The 26,818-nt window shown below is 38.8% G+C and overlaps 1 protein-coding gene and 1 long non-coding RNA gene across 8 annotated transcripts in view; one reads left to right on the forward strand and one right to left on the reverse strand.

Annotated features, from left to right (window-relative positions):
- The window catches only part of MAP3K13 (mitogen-activated protein kinase kinase kinase 13), a 172,163-nt gene extending 152,650 nt beyond the window's left edge, over positions 1 to 19,513 (reverse strand). Inside the window, exons 1-5 of one of the 7 annotated variants that reach the window (XM_072752524.1) lie at positions 19,309 to 19,415; positions 17,364 to 17,490; positions 11,910 to 12,057; positions 11,691 to 11,794; positions 11,052 to 11,103 (exon numbers count right to left, since the gene is read on the reverse strand). The gene's annotated coding sequence lies outside the window, so the exon portion shown is untranslated. Of the gene's footprint in view, positions 1 to 11,051; positions 12,058 to 17,363; positions 17,491 to 19,308 lie in introns of all 7 variants that reach the window. The other 6 variants (XM_072752523.1, XM_072752527.1, XM_072752521.1 and 3 more) reach the window with 6 other exon arrangements.
- Positions 19,514 to 19,577: 64 nt separating this feature from the next.
- Positions 19,578 to 22,056, forward strand: LOC140598227 (uncharacterized). The gene is made up of 3 exons (XR_012000436.1): positions 19,578 to 19,819; positions 19,919 to 20,052; positions 20,151 to 22,056. It is a non-coding gene; the product is annotated as an uncharacterized lncRNA (long non-coding RNA).
- Positions 22,057 to 26,818: the final 4,762 nt, after the last annotated feature.

Below are 26,818 nucleotides of genomic sequence, written 5' to 3' on the forward strand. Positions count from 1 at the left end.
GAAATTTAATCACTACAATGCAAGGTAGTAATTCAAGGATAGAGATGCACAGGATGCTGAGGGCAAGTAAACTGTAGTAGATAAAGGATGGTCTTGATCTCTTAGGAATTGTTGTATTCCACTGAACCCTCTGAGAAACATTATTTTATGCCATATATCTTACCCTCTAACCCAGGGACCCAGGCCCCAAATAGCGGCAATACCATAGCAGCATTCCCTGTCACAGTGATTAACAAACTCAGTAAGGTAATTCCCGTGTGGTTCGAATCCAGAGTATGTGTAGAGAAAGGAGCCAGTCTCTGGAGCTTCCTAAGAGTCTACACAGCTTTCCTATTCTACTCCACAGGTAACTTGACAATAAGTCACCCCTTTCCCACCACTATCTCATGTCTTTCACGATCCTGTCTGATATTTTCCAAAATCTAAAACTTTCAAACAGGGTACAGCTTCTGTACCCTTCCAAGTTTACATCTCTTCCATAATACTTTACTATTCTGAATCTAGTGTTTATTATCCCCCCAAGAGTATGATTTTTCATCTTTATGATGATGTGTAAGATGCTTTTGAAACTTTTTTTTTTTTTTAACAGAGAGTGCATGCGTGCATGGGCTGTGTGAGTGAAGGAGAGCAGTGGGAGAGAAAGAATCCTAAGCAGGCTCCACGCTCAGTGCGGAGTCTCCTCCAGACTTGATCTTGTGACCCTGAGATCATGACCTCACTGGAAATCAGGAGTCAGACACTTAACCAACTGAGTCACCAGGAGCCCTGAAAATTTTTTTATTTAACTTTTTTAAGATTTTATTTAGTTAACAGAGAGAGAACAAGAGCCAGAGAGCACAAGCAGGAGAAAAGCAGAGGGAAAAGGAGAAGCAGGCTCCCCACTGAACCAGAGAGCCCTATGTGGGGCTCAATCCCAGGACCCCAGGATCATGACCTGAGCCCAAGGCAGACACTTAACTGAGACACCCAGACACCCCTATCTAACATTTTTTTTGAGATTGACCTGTGTTGAAGCAAGAAGCTCATTGGTGAATTTATGCCAATGAATGAATAGTCCAACAAAGTTAATTTACTCATTTTCCTCTTAATAGATAGGCCATTTCCTTTTTCTTTTAAAATAGTGATGTGATGAATATTTGAATAGATTACTATAGCAAATATAAAGAGCCACCACATTTCTAAAAAATGTGTCTGAATCTTCTCCTTCCCCCTTTTTATAGTTTGTATATCTCTACTGAAGTTCTTCAACTGTTCATGTAAATATCCCACCTTTTCCACTAGATTCTTCAACATATTAATCATAATTAAAGTTCCTGTCTGAGAGTTCCAACATCAATCATCTCTGGGTCTGGGTTGCTTTATAACTTGAAAATGGGTGGTTGTTTTTTTCATGTATTTTAAAATTTTAGATTGAATGCCACACATTGCCTATAAAATAACCATACAAACTGGAAAAGAATAAAACTCTTGGAAATGCGCATGCCCATTCTTCTGTCCTGCAATCGGGTAAACTGAAATTCCAAAGAAAAATAACGTAGTCAGTAGTTGAGCTGGTTTTTTTGTTGCTATAGTTACCTGCTGGGCATCTTCCTCCAGCAGTGAGCGACTGCTACTTTGTGCTTAGTGTGGAACCTAGGATACTCGGGTTTTATTCAGTGTTCCTGCTCTACACTCAGCTTTCAGTAGTCACTGCATGTCTATGCCACAGAAGGGGTTCTTTCTGTGCATCCTTGCCCCTCCTGAAGAGGCAGACTGCCATTGTTTGTTACTCACTGTTAAAGAGTCTTGGTTCTCTTGGTCCAGCCTCAATCTTAGGCCCTATACCTTATGCTTTGGTATGGGGCTTTCTACACCCGTTCTCCAACTCCCCATGGCAGTGAAACTCTGCCTTGTATCTACAGGCGAACACTTCAAAAAACCCTCCTGTACTCCAGATCTCACACTAACCACAAGGTAGCAGCAGCTACTGGTGGAGAGTTTCCTACACCCAGCACAGAAAGCTTTTGTTTCTACCTTACTCTCAGAAGCAATGAATCTTTGCCTGGACCCTGAAAAAGGAAGTTTCCTATCCCTCCCTCAGTGACTTTAGATTTTTGCTTCATATAAGAAAAAGATTGGTAAAGTGGGCAGGGTATGTATGTATGTATGTATGTATTTATAGGAAAAGGGAGAGGAGAGTCTTAAGCAGACTCCATGCTGAGTGCAGAGCCCCATGTGGGCTCAATATCACAACCCTGAGATCACAACCCGAGCCAAAACCAAGAGTCAGACACCCAACCAACAGCAGCACCCAGGTACTCCAGGCAGGGTTTTTAAACTATGTGTCCTAAAGGGTGGCTCTCTCTTAATCTCCTATCTTGCCCTCAAATCTTTTAAGAGCAATAACAGAGGCTGTTGTAGGTGCAACTGTGTTCCCCTCAAAAGGTAACTTGAAGTCCTAATCCCTGGTATCTGTGAATATGACTTTATTTGGAAATAGCCTCTTTGCAGGTACAATCAAGTTAAGATGTGGTCATACTGGAATAGGGTCATACATGGTGGTATAGGAAGCCCCAGACCTCATTTTCCCACAAAGGGTCAGCAAGATGGCTGAATAGGAAGCCCCAGATCTAGCTTCCCCAAAGGGACATTAACTTAATATATGGTCTAAAAAGCCTGTATGTGGCCTTCAAAAACCAGTTAAGAAGCTGTAGTATTTAAGGCAAGCTCAAAGCCAAGAACGAGCACATCAAATGGGTAGGATTTCATTGCACCCGTTATAGACCTTCCCCAGCTGGCACACTTCAGATCAGGAGTAAACAACCAACTCACAGCTTCTCCATCAGGGTGAGAAGACCAGAATGTTTGTTTAACGTCCCAGATGTTAGGGGTGGGAAGGAGGGGGGCACTGCCCGAGAGACGATTTCTGTCTCTGACTTGGCGTGCTGAGGAAACTTGGCATACTTTGGGTGCCTGGGGGCCGCTGAGAACCGGGGAGTGAGCACAGTAGCGAGCTGCTCCACCAGAAAACCTGCAGTATCAGTGATGAACACCAGAGGGAGCAAGAGATCACCAACTTCTATAAAAGCTACTGGAGAACTCTTAATTGAGAAGGCTTAGACACAAGCCCAGAGAAAAGGCACGTCTGCGCTAGGTTTGAGAAGTCCTCAGAATCTTCAGTAAGGCTAACTACTGAAGGTCTTCCCCTTATGAAGCCAGTCCATAGAACTGAGAGAGATGGCTTTTTTGCAAATGCACAAATCCCAGCAAAATAAATAAGGCATTGAAGAAATGGGGAAATATGACCCCATCAAGGGAACAAAATAAAATTCCAGAAACTATCCCTAAAAGAATGGGAAAATGCAAAACAATCACCTTAAAGATGCTCAAAGTGCAACAAAAGTGCACAGACAACTAAAGGAAAGTAGGACAATGGTGCATGAACAAAACAAAAATATCAACAAAATCTAAAAAAGAACCAAACAGAAATTCTAGAGCTGAAGAAAACAAATGGGAAAATTCACAAATATATGGAAATTAAACAATACACTCTTAACCATGGGTCAAAGAAAAAAAAAATCACATGAAAATCAGAAAATATTTTGGGACAAATGAAAACAGAAACACAACATACCAAAATTGATGGGATGTAACAAAACCAGTACTAATAATAGAGCTGATCACAGTAAATGCCTTCATTAAAAAAGAAGAAAGGTGCCTGAATGGCTCAGTTGGTTAGGCAGCAGACTCTTGATCTCAGTTCAGGTCTCGATCGCAGGGTTGTGAATGTGTTGGGCTCCATCCTGAGTGTGGAGAAGAAAGGAAGGAAATAAAGAGAGGAAGGAAGAGGAAAGAAAGGAAGGAGGGAAGAAAGGAAGAGGAAAGAAAGGAAGGAAGGAAGGAAGGGGAAGGAAGGAAGATCTCAAATCAATAACTTTACACCTCAAAGAACTAGAAATAGAACAAACGAAACTCAGCAGAAGGAAGGAGACTATAAAAATTAACTGAGTAATAAAATAGAGAATAGAAAAATTTTTTTAAAAAATCACTGAAACTAAGATCTGATTTTTTTAGAAAAATCAACAAAATTGATGAGTCTTAGCTACACAAAGATTTTAAAAAGTGAGAGCTGCTTGGGTGGCTCAGGTAGTTAAGTGTCTGCCTTCAGCTCAAGTCATGATCCCAGGGTCCTGGGATCCAGCCCTGCATCTCCCTGCTCAGTAGGGAGTCAGCTTTTCTCTCTCTCTCTCTTTCTCTCTGCCCCCCCCACCCCTCCCCACCACTCATTTTCTCTCTCTCTTAAATAAGTAAAATATTTTAAAAGAGAGAAAGACTCAAACAACAAAAAATTTAAAAAGAGCACCACGACTCCTACCACAAAAAAAAAAAAAAAAATCAGAAGAGTGCTGTGAACAATTATACACCAACAAACTGGATAATCTGTCCCTAGATGGGGGCTTTAATAGACACCAACAACAAATTGGATAACCTGTCCCCAGATGGGTGGCTTTTATAAAACCACCATTTTGCACCAAAAAAAAAGAAAGAAAGAAAAGAAAAGAAAAGAAAAGAAAAGAAAGAAGAAATGGATAAATTTCTAGAAACACATAACTTTATCAAGGCTGAATCTTGAAGAAGAAAATCTGAACACTCCTATAATTAATAAGCACATTAAATCAGTAACCATAAACCTCCCAACAGAGAAAAATATAGGACAAGATGGCTTCCCTGAAGAATTTTACCAAATACTTAAAAGAATTAACACCAATCTTCAAACTCTTCCAAAAAATTGTAGACTCATGAAGTCAGCATTCCCAATACTAAAATGAGACAAAGATACCTTAAGAATACCACACACCAATACCTCTGATGAATACTGATGTAAAAATCCTCAACAAAATATTTCACTGTTACTGGGATGGAAAAACTAAAAAGTTTGATTGGAAGATTAGTAATTAAATTTTGAACGTGTTAAGTTTGAGATGAATATTAGGCATACAAATGGAAATGTTGGCAACTGAATGTACAAGTCTGGTAGTCAGAGGAGAGGTCCAAGCTAGAGATAAAGGTTTTCAAGTAAAGATGGTATTAGAGCCTCAAGAATATAAGATCATCAAGAGAAATGAATCTAGATAAAAAAAATGAGGTTTTAGGACTGAGCTCTAGGGCACTCCAGTTATTAGAGGTCAAAAAAAAAAAAGAGGAGAAACCAACAGAGGAAACTAGAAGGAATAGTTGGAAGTAGGAGGAAAGCCTGAAGGGTATGATATACTGGAGGCCAAATAACGCATTTCCAGAAAAGTTAAATGATTATTTATGTCAATACTATATAAATTATGTATTGATGACACATTCAATTTAATACATATGTACCAATTTTGGAATAATTTTAACATCTATATTCACCAAGGGATATTGGATAAAAATTTTATTGATAATCAGGACTTATTTACTTCATTTTAAAGTATATCAAATATTGTTGAAGAATATATTATACATGTGTATATATGTTTTAAATTTTTGTAAAAGATTTTATTTATTCATTCATGAGAGACACACACACAGAGAGAGAGAGAGAGAGAGAGAGGCAGAGACACAGGCAGAGGGAGAAGCAGGTTCCATGCAGGAAGCCTGATGTGGGATTCGATACCGGGTCTCCAGGATCACGCCCTGGGCCGAAGGCAGGCGCCAAACCGCTGAGCCACCCAGGGATCCCCTTAAATTTATTTTTAAACCTAGAACAGCATTTCCTGAAACACAATTCCAAGGAGTATTAAGATTTTCTGGGCAAAAAAAAAAAGGGTTCTAGCCACACAGAAGTTTGGAGAAGTACTAATTTGCATTATTAATTTTTTAAAAATGCAAGATTTCCCAAACTTCTGTCAATTCAGAACCTTTTTGTTCTTTTTTTTTTTTTAAGATTTATTTATTTATTTATGATAGACATAGAGAGAGAGAGAGAGGCAGAGACACAGGCAGAGGGAGAAGCAGGCTCCATGCAGGGAGCCTGACGTGGGACTCGATCCTGGGACTCCAGGATCGCGCCCTGGGCCAAAGGCAGGTGCTAAACCGCTGAGCCACCCAGGGATCCCCAATTCAGAACCCTTTTGGATTGCAGAGTCTCTTTTAGCCGTGTCAGGCATTCTGACTAACATCATCCGGAAAATATGGAGTCAAAAGCGTGGACATATTCTTTGTTCTTACTGTAGCAAAATTTGTGTCAGCAAAGAAGTTGGAGGATATTTTCTTTCTGCCACTTCAACACTTACTGAAAACAAGATCTTTTTGCTTCTATACCATTGAATGCTGGAAGATATGATTACACTGGTAGTTCTATCTGTTCTCAGGTTTTATGTTACTCATCAAATGTCAAAACGAAAAGCTGATTTCTTTAAAAATGAATATAAAGTTCCAAAAATAAATAAAATATGTAAAGAACACTCAATATATTTTTGCTAGAGTAATGTAGATTTATATATTAAATATACTCCAATACGATCATTAATCAGCAACATGTTCTACATAATGCTTTTGGTAAAGATCACTTTTCCTTGATAAGAATTGTCCATTTTAGGGATCCCTGGGTGGCGCAGCGGTTTGGCGCCTGCCTTTGGCCCAGGGCGCGACCCTGGAGACCTGGGATCGAATCCCACGTCGGGCTCCCGGTGCATGGAGCCTGCTTCTCCCTCTGCCTGTGTCTCTGCCTCTCTCTCTGACTATCATAAAAAAAAAAAAAAAAAAAGAATTGTCCATTTTAATGGTTCTGTGGCATTCTTATTATGTCTCCTCATAGTCTTTCTTTGAGATATATAAAACATACATGATTTTCTTAAATACATAAATGGTTTTTTTAAAAAACACATATTTTCATTATTTCTCTAAAAGTCTGATGTTACTCACATCTCTTCTTACAATCCTAAAAAATAGGCCAGGACAGGAGATTTTACTTCAAAAGTACTGTTTATCTCCAGATCAGAGAAAGAAAAGAGAAAGGTAAAAAATGAAAAGTCAAAGAGCACATTTTGCCAGTGGAACCCCCACCTAGCTAAATAGTCTCATCTTTTGCTTCAAAATCCAGCTTTGCTTAATGAAGTACTGCAGTTCACTACAAGGCCTGCAGTCCATGCCCACCCACATCCCCTGCTTTATTTCTGACCTCCAGAGATAGAAGGATCTCCACAATTTTCAGGCTCAGTTTTAAGTGACAAAAAGACAAAACAGAATTAGGGAAGTATATATCCCATGAGCACAAAGGCACATACTGTACAATATCCCATTTAACCTCACACACACACAAGGTAGCTCTCATTTTGTTTACTATATTCCTGATATTTCTTGAAGTCTAATTCACCTGCTTTACTCCCAATCCTACCTCAGTTACTGATTGAATAAAACTTCTTTCCAGTTTTATTGAGATATTATTTAATATAACCGTGCATTGGTTAAAGTGTAGGATATAACGATTTGATGTATATATATCCTGCAGGATGAAAACTCTTGTCTCTAAGTTGCCAATTCTCTACTTCAAAAAGGAGGCCACAACCACTGGAATCTCATATTATCCTGTGATTAGAGTCAGGGAAGCTAGAGTAATTAATATCCTGGTTGGTATCTTTGACAGTGGACTTTCAAAATATTTCATTACTAAGTTTGAATCAACCTTAGAAATGTCCTGCACCTAAGTAGTGGCTAGTAGCTGTGACTGTCACTTCTCAGATGAAGCAGAAGCTTTATTATGGATAGACTATTCGTGTTTTATAACAATAGAGAATTTCCTAAAACAGGCAGCAAGTTCTAAAAAGAACTATTGTAGAAAGAAGAGTAATTTCATGACTTCCTATAGTTAAATCAAATAGGTTTTCTGGGTTTCCATGTAAGACTCAAATGTCTGTGATGACCTGTGCCATAGAATAAAGTACATGATTCTCATCCAAAGATCATTTCTGAGCAAGTAAATTATTTAATGAATCAAATTTACAACCTGCCCTTAGCCACCATGGGAGATAGTCTATGTCTTAATTTTACTCAATTTAATGTTACTATACATTCTCTTTGTTTTGTTCTCTTCATGGCATCTCGTTGTATCACATGCAGTTTTAGAGGCCACTTCAAGTATTTTTCATAACAGCGTAAGATATAAAATTAACTCCCCGGGATCGAGTCCCACGTCGGGCTCCCTGCATGGAGCCTGCCCCCCCCCCCTCTCTCTCCCTGTTTCTCATTAATAAATAAATAAAAATCTTTTTTAAAAAAAAGATATAAAATTAACTCATTTTTTAAAAATCATTTAAAAACCTTAGGTCCCGGGCAGCCCCAGTGGTGCAGCGGTTTAGCGCCACCTGCAGCCCGGGGTGTAATCCTGGAGACTGGGGATCGAGTCCCACATCGGGCTTCCTGCGTGGAGCCTGCTTCTCCCTCTGCCTGTGTCTCTGCCTCTCTCTGGCTCTCTCTGAATGAATAAATAAATAAATCTTTAAAAAAATAAAATAAAATAAAATAAAAACCTTAGGTCCCAATAATTCAAATTATAAGTCTGTCCAAATATGCACCTGTGAGTACAAGTTACATTCATTTATTGACTAAATATGTTCTAAGTGCCTAGCATGTGTCAGGCACTGTTCTGGGTGCTAGGGGAAACAATGGTGAATAGTATGTCATTCAGAGGTAAGGATTGTGGGAAAAATAAAGCAGGGAAGGGGAAAAGGAATGCCAAGGGGAATGCGAAAGGAATGCCAACTTTGTGATAAAGTTACAATTTTAAATAAGATGGTCAGAGAAGACCCACCTTACTGACATGACAAATCATGACTGGAAGGAACTGAAGATGGGGGATCAAACCACACAGATACCTAAGGAAAGAGCATCCCAGGCACAGGGAATATCAAGCACAAAATTCCCAAGAGAGGTGAGAGCTCTGCATTTTTGGGGATCAGCTAGGAGACCAGAGTGACTGGGGCTGACTGTCAGATGATCCAGAGATGAAGGGAAAGCAAAGGCAGATCAGGTAAGGCCCTGGAGACCATCATAAGGACTTTGGCTTATAAACAGAATGAGATGAGAAGCAACATGAAGGTTCTAAAGAGAAGTTACATAACCTAGAAGAACGTAAGTACCTGAAATGTCTAAATGAAAAGAGTGGTAACTGTGGGAAGCATTACTCTGCAAATATTTATTGAGTCCATATTATTTACTAGGATTTTCCTAAGCACTGGGCATATAGTGCTAAATAAAAGACACATCAGTCCAAGCTTTAGTCTTGTGGGTGAGAATATTAACAAATGACTAAGGAAATAATTACAACTATACTGCATATGAGAAGAATTGGGTGATTGTGGAAAGAAAATTGAGGGAGGGAGGTCTAATCTGGTCTGGGCAATAGGGGAAGGCTTCTTCGAAGAAAAAATATTGAAAGTAAAATTGGAAAAGTACGTAGGAGTGAGTTAAGTGAAGAGGGATGAGAGGGACAAGAACACTTCAAGCAGAAAGTGCCTGCAAAAATCCCTGAAGGAAAAAAAAATAGGCATATTTAGGGAATTGAAGACTACTGAGGCTGGAGCTAAGTAGGCAAAGAAGAATGTCTAAAGAGTTCGGGTTGAATTCTAAGGGCAATAAGATACCAACAGTTTAAAGCAGGAGCCCAAGAAGATGAGAATTATATTTTTTAAAGATGACTCTAAAGCAGTGAACTTGAAGAAGGAGTGAGTACAGGAGGCCGGTTGGCAGCTATTGTAGAAGTGCAGGCAAAAATAATGCTAGTGTAAATAAGAGTAGCAGATGTGGAAATAGAAAGTCATGGATAGCTTGAAAGATACTTAGGAGGTAGAAAAGACAGAATTTGATGGATGGATTATATCACAGAATTGAGAATGAAGTCAATAATAGCTGCGGTTGCCTAACTACTCTTCTTAACCCTTTTGGTAGACAGATCCTATCTTCTTCACTGAGATAAGATATCAATGTGGTTCCTTTTGGGGGGAGGAACAAGAAAAAAGCTGATCATATATGCTGATAAGGCCTTATGCCATCATTGCCAACTGTCATGTACAAAAGAGCCTCAATTTGCACAATTTATGCAATTTGTTCTGGTTCCACCAATGAATGCAACTTGGCTATGGCTGTTCAGAAAAATGAAGCAGCTGGATTCTACATCTTAAATCTTCTGGTATATTCATGTTGCTAGTACTATATAGATTTAGATAATCTCTGTAAGCAGGGAACATCAATATTTTCTATAGCATTCCAACGAAGCTTATGTAAGTAATCCCAAGGCACCAAATACAAATTTTCAGTACACTACAGCACTGAAGAATTAGTTCTTTACCACTGAATTGGAATGTATAACCCCTAGAAGTAGCCATTCCCTATCATTTATGGATACTATAAAAGCCACTTATTCCTAACCAATGCTATCACCAAAAAGGTAGATATCTTTTTTTTTTTAGGAAAGCAGTTGAATAAGTTAATATCAATGACTTATTTATCTTAAATCATTAAAGATAAGTTAGAGAAAGAAAATATTTTCTCTTCTAGAGACCATTAAATTTCTAGTCATGCTAACTATATTCTTTATAGCCATGTTCCAGAGTCCTCAAATATTGCTAAACTAAATGAGAGTTGTTGGTTTTTTTTCCCATTAGGTCAGAGAGATAAAAGCAAAAAAAAATTTTAAAGGAAAAACATTTGATATAATCTTTCTACTAGTATGATGTTGAACCAACCTTACATGCTTTAATAGTCTGGCTGTCAAAGTGAATGGTATTAGGGTACTAAATAAAATACCCAGAGGCCTAGGGGCCTTCTCTGTGTCAGAAATTTAAAATCTCATTAACTAGACCAAAAGTCAAACCGATATTAACTGTCAATTCCTTTGTCACAAGTAGTAGTGGTATGAAGTGAAAAGAAAGTCTCCTAAGAACCCAAATGGGAAGGAAAGCATTAGTGCTAAAATAATACACCTGGATCAGCGACTGCAACTGATAGGGGAAAAAAAATGCACTTTATTTAATGACACAAATACAAACACACACACACACACACACACTCACACACACATATAACTGAAACATACTTACTCTTACCACGTAGGATGCTAGGATGCGGTGTGAAATGTTCTGCTCTATGCTCCTTCATTTAAAAAAAAATGCAGGTCACAACTTAGTAAACAAATGTTGCAAGCCCTAAGTACAATTACAATATATAACTGCTCTAGAGCATTATAAATGCTAACTTAAAATATTAGAGAAATGTACAGTCTTCTTCCTTCTTAGGATCAGTCCACAAGAGTACTCCCTGTATTCAGAGAAAACAAAAATTAACACAGCCTTGTTCCCATGTATCCAACTTGGATACATTGCCTCCTTTCAGTGTGCTTACACCATCTACCTTGCCAGGCCCAAGAACTGAGGGCATAAAGTGTAACAGGACTCTATGTCTATACTACACATTTTACAGAAAAGTCCTTTTTATATATATTATTTCTTTTGACCCTCACAACAACCCTGTGAGGTAGGCAGGGGAATAAGACTAGATTTACTTTACAGATGAAATTAAGGTCCAGAGAGGTTATGTGACTTTCCCAGGCAGATAAGAACCATTAACTTTTAACTTTTAGGTGGAGGGTTCTTTTCTCTAAACCACTCACGGTATAACTTGATCAATTCATTCTCATTTCTTATTGTTGATTCAAGTTTTTATAGGATACAGCAAAATACCTGACTGTAAACTCATCACACCAAGTTTATGCTTCTCTACTGATGAAAACTTATAGCCACAGGACATACATTCTTTTGGCAGGCACTGTTTCTTTGGCTCCAATCTAAAAGAACATAAGCAATATGAAAGACCCTAAAGCCAAGGAAACTGAAGAGAAATCAGAGGAAAGAATATAAAATGGAATCTATTAGTGGATTTTAGTCCCTGTAAGCTTTTACTTTTGTGAGAGGGTTCAATGGAGAGCTTTAATGCAGATGAGACTTGAGGCTTTTGAAGAGGATCTAAGTCTTGATGAAGTTATTCAAACTCAATCTTGAATGCATAATGGTGGTAGGCCTCAGGGTCTTCAAAAACTTGTACTTGATGCTTTAAAACAAAAGAAAACACACAAAAAAATTCTACCAGCAAGTGTAATAAAGTATTTTAAGGGTTTTGAAAAGCTTTAACTCTTTGGCCAATAATTAATCAGACTACCAGATACTATGCTAAAAGAATAGAAAGGGAAAACCAAAATGAAATAAAGAAGAAAAAGGAAACAAAGACTTTAAAAGATAGATGTATGGAATGGCTTAATATGTTTATTGGCTTATCTATTTGATTAATATTCACTTTAAATGGCAGAATTTAAACTTCTTACAAAACCATCTTGGACTATAATCAGAGAAACTGATTTAATGATAATTTCCTGAATCTCTCTGGTCACTATCCATGATATTCGATTGCCTTAAAGGGCTTTCAATCTTTGAAGGCACGGCCAAATAGTTGTTGGAAGAGACAGCATAAAATAAAGTTGTCTTTGTGGGTTAGAGAAAGAAATTGAACTAGGAATATTATGGTTTGAAAATATTTAGCAAGGGAGAAAAGTCAACAAAGCCTCACAATGGAAAAATCAGACCACTTTGCAGGTTTTTATGAAATATATATAATAAATCTGACTACTTTTGAGCTCATTCTGACTTGTTTCTTTTTATTTTATGTACTCCTATAAACGTTTCTTCCAAGAAAACTTTAAATTTTTAAAAATTAATAATAATGGGGCACCTGGGTAGCTCAGTCGGTTGGGAGACCAACTATTGCTTTTAGCTCAGGTTGTGATCTCATGGGTCCTGAGACTGAGCTCACATTAGGCTCTGTGCTCAGTGGGAAGTATGCTTGGGGATTCTCTTCCTCTGCCCCTCCCCCTACTCATACTATCTCTCTCTAAAAAAATAAAATAAATCTTTAAAAAAATTAAAAATAATAATAGCAACTAATATGTACTGCATTTATACTTTGTGCTGGGCACCACTCTAAGCATTTTATGTAGATTACATAATCCTCACAACAATCTCATGAATTTGATATTATTATCCTCAATTTACAAGAGAAGAAACTGAAGCACATAGAAATTAAGAAATTCTGAGAATTTACCCTGCTAGTTAATAGTAGAATGAGGATTCAAACTTAGGCCCTTTGGCTCCAGAATACCAACCTCTGCCCACTATTCTACAAAACTGGTATCAATGCAACAAAATTGACCAGGACTAAGGCTGTCTTCAAATCAGCATTGTGCCATGTCCCAGTCTTTCACTGCATATTCTGATTAGAAAGTATAGTGACTAATTTAACTTTCTAAACTAAAGTAACGTAGAATCAGTTTCAGCAGTCACTACTCAGAAGTACCGTCCTGCAGGACTGTTAAAGGAGTTTAATATAAAGCATGCCACTAAAATATTAACAGTGGTAGGGGACTATAGGTAACTATTTCTTTTTGGTGATATATAAGTGTATATTTTATATGTTTCTACATTCTATTTTTTGTCAAGTGGACACAGATCACTTGTATAATAAAAAAAGGTTGCTTAAGCATGCCAATGCCACTATTAGCATTAATATATATTAAACTTACACTAGCATTTGGCCTACTCACAATTTGCTGCTTCTAGTATACTGTGGAGTTAGATACCAGTTAATTAGGCTTATTAGAACTATCTTTTTAAAAAAGTCAATAAACAGAGTAAGGACCTAAGAAAAAGCATATGGGTTTTGTGTCTTATACTTTAGGAACTCGGGTAATTTTTAAATTTACTTCCTGGTTATAGGTTAAGTTGAGGTTGGTGGATAAATGATGAGTGGGTAAGTTAGCTATCAATATTTAAAGACAGGGGTAACAGAATGTGTACTCATAATACTTCATTGCAATATAAAAAACATTTTAGAATTTGAAAGGAACTTTTACAATAATCTAGTACAATCTCTTACACAATGAGAAATCCTCTCTACAACATTCCTGATGTTCAAACCCTGCTTAAGCACCCGTAATGACCCAAAGTTTACTGCCTCTGGACATAACCTGTGCCCCTGCTGACTAGTTCTATACCTTCTCTCATTTGGCCTCAAATAAAAGACAACATGTGTGCTTCCTACAGTTTTCCTAACTCTTCCAAAGTCTTGTTTTCTGAACAAAATGATTCCAGTCCTCAGTCTAGATCATCACAGTTATCCTTTTACATAATCACAAAACTGGTTAAAAGGGTTATCTTATTCTTTGAGGTTTATCTAATAATCAAATCAGTTTTTGTAGAATAATGCTTTATTAGTTAATTGATCTAATTCATCCATCTTGGTAATACACCACTGGAAAATTAGGAAAGACTTCTGGTCCTAGCTCAAATTCAAATTGAAGAGCAATACATTTTTGAGTTCTCCCTTTTCTCCTCCCCTCCCCGCAAAATACCATAGAGCAGCATCTTAAAAGGTACCCTCAACCATAATCTGATGTGTTTGTTACATTTTAATTTTCTCTCAGGCTTTTATCTAACTTCCTATCACTTGAACCTGTGAATGATCTTAAAACACCCAAAATTCCCTAAGCTGCTCTCATAATCATGAATTAGACCATGACAGTCCCACCTCTAAGGTCTCAAAATTCTGACTTTTTTTTCCTCCTGTGCTAACTGGTTATCTTCCTATCTGGAACTTTTGGTTTTCCAGAAAATTTTATAAATATTATGTATAAAACTATATATATATATATATATATATATATATATGCACACATTTTATAAATACATATTTACATGCATAGACACATACACATATACATGTATCTTCCCCAACTCTTTGTTACATGTAACTTTTATGTTTATGTGCTTATTTATCTCTATATGTTACCTTTACCATATTCATCTTGACTCTGGAAAATATAATCTACCCTTGGATTCATTGCTTGCTATTCATTCTCTTAGCAAGAAAAAGGTGTCCCACTCTAGGCATCCTGCCCAGTGATTACCACTTTGTGGCTTGTAGTGATTAATCCCAAGGATCTTGAGGAGCAAAGCATCACTTAACTTAAATGATTATATACAAAATACTCTGCCAAAATATATATGTAACGCCAAGCATACCATAATCTGTTCTATTCCATTATTCAGCTCCCAGGTAAGTGGCCTTAATTTTGATTTTAACAATCAGTGGTATTATAAAGGTATGTATCTTACAAAAGCTTATTCTCAAGCAAGTTTCAAATAAAAATCCCATTACTAATGAATGAAGATTACTATATCTTTAAATTTCTTGTATTCTTATATTTACCTATTATATTATTCCAAATTTCTGACAACAAAAATGTGGAAAGGCAAAGACAGCTAGAGAAGTAAAAACCACAAGAAATTTTTGCTGAATCCCATGGCAAATAATCAGCTACTTCAAGTATTATCCTCAATACAGAATGAGAATATACATATATATCTAAAGAATCTTACTGGTTTGCTGATTTTGCTAACAAAGAGAATAAGCCATTCTTTGAAATGTGTTAAGCCAGCTCTAAACATCAAGAACAAAGTAAAAAATAACTAAGACTTATTTAAAGAGTCCCTCAATAGCAATTCAAATAAAACAAAGTCCATCACTTTCAGTAATACTGAGAGGCTCAGAAGGACCATGCCAACACAATATAAACCCAGCTTGCAAACAAAGATAATATCCATATTACCTGGGGAGGCCAGTAACATGCTACAATTACATAGGAGTATTAAATTCAGAAGCACTAAGCACTTAGTTTATTCATAAGAATAATAATCTAATGTCAAGGTTAAAAACCTATTATAATGTCCCCAAACCTCCCATGCAGCTCTGACAAAAACTGCACTCACTTACATAACCCCATTCCCACTGAATAGTGCAAATAATTCTAAGGACAAATGTCCTAAGGAAGAGTTGTAGGCTCCCATAATTCTTAAATTAGCTTAAAGCCTTGTCATTTAATGTTTCCCAGTATTATAAAAACATGTTCATAGTTAAAAAGTCAATCCACCAGAAAGAGTACATAGAAAAAATATGAGTCATCTTCCCATTAGAGACCTATAGTCTCACTGACCAGGGGTACCTATCTATAGTTCCTCACACAGATTCTGAAGAAATTTTGCATGTACATATAAAACCTTTTAAAAACACAAATGGAAACACACTATACATATAATTCTACTGTTTTTCTCAGTTAACAATATATCAGAGATTTTACCACACCTTTGCCGATGGATTTGCTTCATTCTTTCTAAGAGGTACAAAGTACTACATTGCATGAAGGCACCTATTTAACCAGACCTTCACTGAGGGATGTTTAGGTTATCCCTAGTTTGTTTGTTTCTTATTTTTTTTTTTTTAATTTTTTTTTCAATTTTTATTTATTTATGATAGTCACAGAGAGAGAGAGAGAGAGAGGCAGAGACACAGGCAGAGGGAGAAGCAGGCTCCATGCACCGGGAGCCCGACGTGGGATTCGATCCCGGGTCTCCAGGATCGCGCCCTGGGCCAAAGGCAGGCGCTAAACCGCTGCGCCACCCAGGGATCCCTGTTTCTTATTTTTAAATAATATGGCAATGGTCTCTTATATACAAATTTTTGTGTGTGGCCACAAATATATCTGAAAGAATTCCCTGAAGTCCTGACTGGTTTTGGAATTGAGCAGATTCTAAACAAGAAGCCATTGTCTCTACAAAGGAGACTAAGAAAAACTATAAGTATTAATGCTTAGTCATTAAAAGGTGCCAAACAATATCACAAAGTTAGAAGTTAAAGATCTGAAAGTTAACAAACTCCTAAGATAAAATAGGAAAAAAAAGAGAGAGAGAGAAATTTCCCGAGGACAGAAAGATAAAGGGGCTGGAGAATGAATCCTGTAATTTTTTAAAAGAAAAGAAAGGAAGATAGCATAAATAAAGCAAGATAAAAGGAGGAAGAAGCCATTTTTTAAACTTCATTTCTTGCTTTAACCTAACATATAAAGTAAAACTGGCCAGAAGATTTTATACATATATTATCCCAGAGCCAAACTTGGATAATAAAATGACTTAAAGAACTATCTGGAGCCCCGTTTCTACAGGGGTATCCACACGTTGATATATTCTACCCGGGTATGGAGTGGTGTTGCAAGAAGATCTCTTACAGAAAGAGGCAGAACGGTGATCTTCCAGGAGTAACATAACTTGTCAATCTCCTCAACTTCTCATCAATTTTACAAAGAAATGGTTATAATTACCTCGTATATACAGAACAAACCTTTTTGGAAGGTCCAGATTAAAACATAATTTGAAGATTCATTCTGTATTTTTCAATCACAATCCTACAATTTCCTAGACCAATCCAAGGCTGTTCTATTTCTCACCTAACATAAAACATAGTCAACAACTTACCTTTCCCAAAGTGCTAGGATTTGTATGCCACAACATAAACTGATTCATGTTTTTGTCCATTAATGATCCGTGGATTTCTTTAAATGAAGTCCATGTTAGAGTCCATAGATATCAGTGTTCTGCAAAACTGAAAACCTCAAGAATGTCAATGCACATATCTAAGTTACCACTTGGATACTAACTTATTATGAATAATAGTTATAATAGTTACTATTATGAATATAGACATTTAGATATGCAAAATTAGTGGATATGACATTGAACAGCAGAATGAGGTAGCAGAAATATAACTTATTTTTAAGTAAGACATCACTATTAACAGAATCTGGAAGATCTCAAAACACTGTTGTACCATATTTATATGTATTCTAAAGGTGGCACTATAGTAAGAGCATGTAATGATTTGAATACCAACACTTTCCAGAAATTGAGAAAACAAATTTTAAAGGCAGGCAAACTTTTAAAATTTAAGTGATTACAATCATGTATTTACATGCCTACTTTCTGGTTTTTTTTCAAACTATCTTTTTAAATTTCTTGGATTTTTCATCTTTAAAGATTTTATTTTTAAGCAATCTCTACAGCCAATGCAGGGCTCGAACCCACAACCCCGAGATCACAAGTTGAATGCTCCACAGAATGAGCCAGCCAGGTGCCCCTTGCATTTTTAAATCTAAAAATGCTTACTAGTTTATTCTTTGTAAAAACAAACAAACAAAGGCACAAATTCGGATTTTCCTACTCCATTATATCCACTCTAAAAAAGATTCTAGAACCTCTTAGGAGCTACTATCTCATTAGATAGCACAAAGCCCATACACAAAATCACTGCATCCAGATAATGATTCATGCCCAGATCCCATTACACAGCCTGATGTGTCTGTTGTTTGCACTTTTTTACACTTGACAATCAAAAAACCAATCTGGCTACAGCACCTGTCCTTTAGGTCTATGCCCACTCTTCATCACATTTAAGACACCTAAACAAGTATTTTATAAAGGAGACAATTTAATCTTCAAGGATTCATTCTTTTGGAGGCCTCCTACAAGCCTGTGTAAGGAGTTTATGTTATGTGAACACACCAGGTGAAACCTCTGACTGGATTTTTATAAATTAATATTTTCATCTTTGTTATGAAATCATTCTTATTTACCTCTCAAATGTAAGAAGTACCCCAACATAAGAAAACATGAAGGAAATAGAAAGTCAGTTCATATTGCTGGAAAGAAAGCGCTCAGAACACTAATGAGAAGCTCAGTGCTAAACTGCAGCTTATCATTCCGCTCCATCATTACCTGGAAGTTCTTCCCAGAAAAGTAAAGGAATCTGAAAGATGCTGAATTAATAGCCTTATCCTCTACCCCCACCATCGAAAAGTATGAAGGCAAATTTCTAAATTTCAATAACCTCACAGAACAACAGCAATGCCTGCATCTGTACTCCCTCAGCAGCCTCACACATCACTGGTTAGCAGATTAAGTTGAAGTCACTTCTACAGTCAGGTAGGGATCCTGAAGTTCGGGAGAAGTTCTCCTTGCTGAGCGAGAATCTGGTCCGTACGTTCATATTAAATAATTTATTCACTCGACAACATCTAAAGAATCCCTAATAGTGAGTAGTGGCAAGGCACTGTCCTGGATTAAGAGATGAAGTACCTGTCCCCCTGGTGGCAGAACAGAAGCGGGGGGCGGGGGGAAGGTCGGAGTAAGTAAGTAATGAACTCTAGGTCGGCTCGTCTCAGTGCCCAGGGTCCACTTCTCACCCTAAAGCGCCAAGGCTCAGGAGCCCACGACTCCCGGCCGTGACCGACTCCTGGAAATCCCAACCTGTGTTTCCTCGACGACCTCGGTCCTCACGACCCCGTTCCCAAAGTTCCTCGCACCCCTCCCTCCCCAGGGAATCCCACGCCAAGGAGTCTTTCCTCCAGCCTAATGCGAGACCCACCTCTCCCTGCACGAGCTACCTGGGCCACCAACAACAACTTTCACCCTTGACCCGGTCCAAGGTGGCCCGACCGTTACCTGCCCGCGATGCAAGGCTCCAGGATGACCACAGACGCTCCGCCCCGCCCATCGCGACGCCCTCCACCACCAGGTACCGCCTCCAGGGCGTAACTTCCTGTGCATCACTTCCGGCCCGAAATTCCGCTTGGTCCGGTAGTCTCACCCTAGCGTCCGCCTCTTGCTAGTGACGTCACTTCCGGCCTCGTCCTCGGTTTCCCCGGGATGCAGGCGCGCTGCAGATCTCTCTCCCGGGTTCTTTCCCCCCCTGCTGTCCTTAATGGCTGTGTAGTCCACCTTGGAAGAGCTCTTTTTTTGTTTTTTGTTTTTCAAGCTGGTTTGCCAGCGTCTGCAGTCACTTGCCTGTGCTCCCTCTGTGTCGAACACAAGGTTGTTGTGATTTTTCCGATTTTTTTTTTTTTCTGGTCAGTGGAGAGCTCCGGAGCACATCTGAGGTTGTGATGTCTAGTCTGGAATGCTGCTGCTTCTCACTTGTAAGGATGTTACCTTGGCAGGTTACTTAGCCTCTCTGTGCCCGTTTCTTTGTGAAACAGATGATGGTCCTAGTGCTTAGAACTCAGGGCTGGTGTGTGCGTCACTTGAGATAATGCATGGAAAGCCCTGGCGCAAGGAGTCGCTCGATGACTGTTAACGATTCCAAGCGCTGTCTTCTTTCCTGTTGTAACTGGTAAGTGGTTAGGAAAAGCTGGTACCAGTTTTCCTATGTGTTGTATCCTCAGCTTTCAATCAAGAGATTAATGATACTTGGTACTTTTCCCTCTGAAGGGTGAGGAGCTCCTCCAAAGGTGGAATATTGTGCTTGAAGTCCACTTACCTGCTTGGTTACTGTGCTAGCAGGACGAATACCACCCAGGCTCTGCTCTCAAAAACACGGAGATAATAAATGATGGAAGGAAGAAAGCTAACCTGGGAAAACAACACAAAAAACAGAAGACCAGTGGAACCGAGGATTCGTCCTTACCACAAAAACGTTGATCCTTACAACAAAAACATTTCACAGAATATTAGAAGTGAAAAGAACTTTAGAGAGAATAATGTTAGTTAAGCTCTTGATGATACAAGCAAGTAAGGAAAATTGGATCCAGAGAAGCAACGAACTGAAAGTCACACAATTAGTGTCAGGGCTAGGAGGGGACATGAAGTCTTGAAATGCTCACTACCTCCCTCCATCCCCAAAATCTGCTGCAGGCTGTTAATAAGGTAAAAGCAAATTCACTTTCAAGACCTTCACTGTCAAGTGAAAAGGACTAGGAAAATCCCAGTCCAGGAGAGACAGGAGCAAGGTAACCTAGCAGATGCCACAGGATTCTGATGACTTTGAATGTTCTGGTCTGGCACTGCTGAGTTCACTTAAAATAGAGTTAGCTCCCTCTCCCCTGGTGAACGTCTTATACTTACCCAGAACTGAGGGGTTAAGTATCACCTCCTGTGAGTGGGCCCTCTCTTCTGTTTTAACTGGCTGCACCAGAGTAAGTAACTGCTCCAAGCAGTAACCAAAGGTAGAAAGATTGAGTGCATTGCAATGCCATGACACAATCTTAGGCTAATCTACTGCAAGCAATTTCTCTTAAATATTCATTCAGTCTTTGTTCTACGACTACGACAAAGCTAGCATAGATATTAGTATTATTATTGAAATACTGGTAATAAGTATGTGTTCCAAATAATCAGGTAATTCCATGAACCCATTGAATAATGTAGTTGGGATAGATACAATTTAAGGTTTCTTCCAACTCTATCATTAAAAAGGATCAATGACATTTTTAATGACTCTGTGAACCATAAAAATTAATCTGCTGAAGTTACAGAGTTAGCCAGTGGCAGTCGGTAGAGAACTGACTAGAATCTAGAATGACTAGGATCTAGGACTGACTAGTTCTGGAATCTCAGCCGCCTAATTCCATTCATTCATTGTTCATTCATTCAGGAGAGACACCACACTAGGGCATTGGGTATACAAAGATGAATAAGATAGGGGTGCCTGGGTAGCTCGGTTGGTTGAGCATCTGACTCTTGATTTCCGCTCAGATCATGATCTCAAGCAGGGTCATGAGATCGAGCCCTGCTTCAGGCTCTGTGCACAGTGGAGTCTGCTTGAGATCCCCCATTCCCCCAGACATATGCTCATGCTCTCTCTCTCTCTCTCTCTCTCTCTGAAATAAATAAATATTTTTTAAAAAGATGACTGAGAGGGGGATCCCTGGGTGGCACAGCGGTTTAGCGCCTGCCTTTGGCCCAGGGCACGATCCTGGAGACCCGGGATCGAGTCCCACATCGGGCTCCTGGTGCTTGGAGCCTGCTTCTCCCTCTGCCTATGTCTCTGCCTCTCTCTCTGTGTGTGACTATCATAAATAATAATAATAAAGAAAAGATGACTGAGATAATCTGCTTTTGAGGAACTTCCTATTTGGTGAGGGAGACAGAACTTTTAAAAGACTTCATTTTTAGCATGGAGATGGAACTTACAACCCCAAGATCAATAGTCTCATGCTCTACTGACTGAGCCAGCCAGCCAGCTGCACCATGGAGGCAGAACTTCTAAGGGAAAAATAATTCAGTGTTAATATTATCATAGATCCATCTCGTTCCTCCTTTTAATCAATGTACTTTTCCCCCTTTGACGCCAAGATACCATAACTTGACAAAAATAAATACTAAAAATATTTTCTAATCAAATTTAAAATCATTCGAACCACATTTTTAAGAGTCTGAAACAATCAGAATTTACATTAATCTTTATATAGGTCTTAGTATCAGCATTTGGGTTATATGCCTACCTCTGCTGTTAACTAGCCATGTGACATTAGACAAATCACCTCAATTTCCTCTTTAAAGTCCTTTCTGCAGTAAATCTTGTCTTATTCTGTGTAGTAGAAAACAATGCATATTTCCCACTGTAACCACTAGATGACACACTTTCTTTTCCTCCCTCTCCTTCACCCCCTTCCTTCCTTCCTTTCCTTCTCTTCCACTCCCTCCATACTCCCTCCTCCCTCCTTTTCTTTTCTCTCTCTCTCTCCCTCTCCCCCCCCCCCTCTGCTTTCCTGTTAATTCACCTGACAAAGACATCATTACACCACCTTTGGAACGACCACCAATATGGATAGCCACTGTGCATACTAAGACTCAAAGATGACAGAACTAAAATGTTTGTTGGATGAGTGAAAGAATGAATGGATTCTAGGATTCTCTCTGGCCCTTTTTATCCCTTACTACTATTACCTTTTCTTCTGTTAAAATACTCTTGAAAGCTGTGGTGGTAGAAAAAGGAAGATGAGACAATATATAGGAACTGGGTTGGGAGGAGAATGCAAAAGGCACTACATTGCATCCCAAAGCAAACATCAGTGCACTGTGGTATTTATGGATGAAATAATATAATATCTGAGACTTATTTTAAAATAATATGAGAGGGCAGCCCCAGTGGCCCAGCAGTTTGGCGCTGCCTTCAGCCCAGGGTGTGATCCTGGAGACCCCGGATCGAGTCCCGCGTCAGGCTCCCTGCATGGAGCCTGCTTCTCTCCCTCTGCCTGTCTCTGCCTCTCTCTCTCTCTCTTGAATAAATAAATAAATAAATAAAATCTAAAAATATATGAGAGAGTTCAGATAATAGAGATGGGTCATATATTGATAATGTTGAAGCTGGGTATATTTGGTTTCATTATATTCTTTTTTTTCTTTGTATGCTTGAAAATTTACACCAAGTTAAAAATAAGATAATAAATGCATTGCCCTTTCTCTCTAGTCAAGACTAAGTTCAAACTATCCCATGGAAGCTCAATTTGGATACTTTTGACTGATGTGATAGAAATCTTGTCATAGATTGTGTTTTTGAGAAGTAGACACTGATGAAGAGGGGATTTTTATTAGGAATGAACAGGAACAGGATTGGTGAGAGGAAGATGTTAAAATGCTACTCAGGTTGAAGCGATCTTCAGCCAGCTTGGGGGAGAGCTGCAGAGTGAGTGGTACCCATCAGAGAGTACCCAGGGTCGGGTTGAAAGGGCCAGCCCTTTGTACTGGATGCAGCCTGCCTCAGGAAGGGTACGACTTCAAGCGAGGTGGCCCTCTGCAGCTGAGGCGGACCCCAGAGAAGTGAACAGCTGGGGGCTGCCAGGTGGCCATACTCTTTGGAACTGTGCTTCAAGTCCATCCTTGAAGGGGAATCTGGGCAGCACTTCTTTGCATCTTCCACAAAACACAGCAGAACGTGGCTTCAACAATAGGGGATGTATTGACTTCTATAAATGGACTCTTATGGCAGGCATCAAGGTTGGTTGTTCCAGTAACTCAATGATACCATTCAGGACCAACACTTCTTTCCCTGTCCACTCTGCCTTCAATAGCATCTGCTTCAGCTTATGGCCAGATTCCCTCAAGGTGGCAAAATGGCTGTAGCAATTCATCTCACATCTACACACTGTGCACACTCACAGAGGAGATGGACAGGCATTCGGTAATTCCAGGGCGATTCTCGGGCTGGAAAAGAGAATATATACATTTAATTCTGGGGCACCTGGGTGGCTCAGTCGGTTAAGCAACTGCCTTCGACTCAGGTCATGATCCCAGGGTCCTGGGATTGAGCCCTGTGTTGGGGTCCCTGTTGAGGGAGCCTCTCATTTTCCCTTTGCCTCTCCTTTTCCCTCTGCCCCTCCCTTGTGTTTGTGCGCTCTCTCAAATAAATAAAACCTTTTGAAAACATATACATTAATTTCTGGACTAGATACTCTACAATTCTTACCTTTTCAACTTTAGTAGAGGGCTATAAAAAAAAACAAACTTTGCCATTTGCAACAATGTGGTTGGAGCTAGAGAATATAATACTAAGTAGAACAAGTCAGATAGAAAAAGAAATACATGACTTGACTTGTATGTGAAAGTTAAGAAACAAACAAACAGAACAAACTGGTGGTTGCCAGAAGGGAGGCATGGAAGGAGGCAGGGGAAATAGATAAAAGAGATTAGGAGTACACTTGTGTTGAGCACTGAGTAATGTACAGAAATGTTGAATCATTATGTTGTACACCTGACGTTAACGTAACACTGTATGCTAGTTATAGTTCAATCAAAGAAAAAAATTGTTTTTTTTTTTTAAGATTTTATTTACTTATTCATGAGAGAGAGAGAGAGAGAGGCAGAGACACAGGCAGAGGGAGAAGCAGGCTCCATGCAGGGAGCCTGACGTGGGACTCGATCCCGGGACTCCAGGATCACACCCTGGGCCAAAGGCAGGCGCTAAACTGCTGAGCCACCCAGGGATCCCCAAAGAAAAATTGTTTTTAAAAGTTAGAGTTAACCACATGACCCTACAATTCTACTCCTAGGTATATGCCAAAGAGAATTAAAATCATAGTTTGTGCAAAAATTTGCACATAAAATGTTCATAGCAGCATTATTCACAATAGCCAAAGAATAGAAGGGCACCTTGGTGGCTCAGTTGGTTAGGTGTCTGCCCTCAGCTCAGGTCATGATCTGGGGTCCTGGGATTGAGCCCCATGTTGGGCTCCCTGCTCAGCAGGAAGTCTACTTCTCTCCGTCTGAGCCTTCTCCTGCTTGTGCCCTCAAATAAAAAGAATAAAATCTTTTTAAAAATAGCCAAAAAGTAGAAACAACCCAAATATCCATAAATTGATGACTACATAAAATGTGGTATATACATAAATGAACTATTATTCAGCCATTAAAAAAATTGAAATGTGATAAATACTATAACATGAATGAATCTTAAAAACACACTAACACAGTCTCCAGAGCCAGACACTGTGGGTTAAAACTTCAGCTTAACCCAAGGCAAGTTAGCTGAGGCCAGTTAGCCCTCTGTGCCTCTTCCATAAAATGGTGATAAACAATGATGCCTTATCCATGTGCTGCATGGAGGACTAAGCGTGTTAATACATGCAAATCATTTAGGACAAAGCATGGCATGTGGGAAAAATGAAATGTTTGTTTTTATTTTATTTTGTATTATTGTGTTTATTATCATAAGTGTACTTAGCTGGAGAAACCACTTCAATCACAATATGGTGTTAGAATTGAATACAATATTCTACAGAATATCCAAATTGGGTGGGGGGAGAAAAGAAATGGCTCACCTGCATATTTCAAAGGAGAAAACTTGCACAATTTTAAGTGTTAAACCTTTTCTTGTGAAACATCAAAAGCCCATTTTTCAAAATGTTGTCCTTTATTATCTTGGCAGGCATCCTGTCAACCTAAGGACTTTGTCCCCTTCCTCTAAAAAATAAAGTCAGAGGCTGCATCTTTTCTGTTTATTTTAATTTCTAAAATGTCCAGTAACCTTTGGGTAGGTGTAGCCGGTAATGTCTAAATTTTTCTTCACATGGTGATTCATATGGGAAAAGCTAGCTTGTATAATTATTTAAGTATAAACATTTCTCTGCCCTAGACAGTTTTGCTTACTGCTAGAAAAAAAAAATCAGGGATACCTGGGTGGTTTGGTTGGTTGAGTGTCCAACTCTTGATCTCAGCTCAGGTCCTGATCTTCAGGTTGTGAGTTCAAGTTCTACGTTGGGCTCTACACTGGGCATGGACTCTACTTTAAAAAAAAAAATCAAATGTGAACTAACCTAAACTATGAATTATGATTCGGAAGAATGGAAGTCATTGCCATTTCTGTAGCTTCAAATACCAAGATTGCCTTGTTTTCGGTGATGTTCAAGCTGATTTTCTTGCTCTGCCCCTTAAAAGGGCATCTACTGCAGTGACTGCATGGGCTGTTAGGGGTTGAATTGTGTCCCTCAAAAAGATGTGAAGTCCTAACCAGCAAGACCTGTGAATGTGACCTGATTTGGAAATAGGGTCTTTGCAAATGATCAAATTAAGATAGGGTCATTCAGTGACCTTATAAAAAGGGGAAATTTGCACTAAGACGTTCACCCACACAGGGAGAACACCATATGAAAACCGCAGTCATGCTACCACAAAGCCAGAAGCTAGGAGAGGCCTGGAATCAATCCTTCCCTAAAACAAAAACATCATGCTAACTGAAAGAAACCAGGCACAAAGGCCACATATTGTGGGATTCCAATTATGTGAAATATGTGGAATAGGTAAATCTGCTTAATGGGCACAGGGTTTATTTTGGGGTGATTAAAATGTCCTGGAATTTGAGAGTGGTGATTGTGTACATCTTGTGACTATAATAAAAACCACTGAATTGGGCAATTTAAAAGGATAAATTGTGTAGTGTGAGTTATATTTCAATTAAAAATTCATTATCCTTTAAAAAAAATCATATCACTTGAAATTTAAAAGGGAAAAATGTTTTTCTGGATGGGGGAAGGGAGTAAACACGAGTTAAGGAAACATGAATATGATGTGATTGATGACAGGTGATAAGCAGTGCTCGCTGAAAAGCTGAGACGTGGTCTTTATATATGCTCAATAATACATCATTGCTCTCTGACATTTCA

Source organism: Vulpes vulpes, chromosome 3, assembly GCF_048418805.1.
Source record: "Vulpes vulpes isolate BD-2025 chromosome 3, VulVul3, whole genome shotgun sequence".
NCBI classification, from domain to species: Eukaryota; Metazoa; Chordata; class Mammalia; order Carnivora; family Canidae; genus Vulpes; species Vulpes vulpes.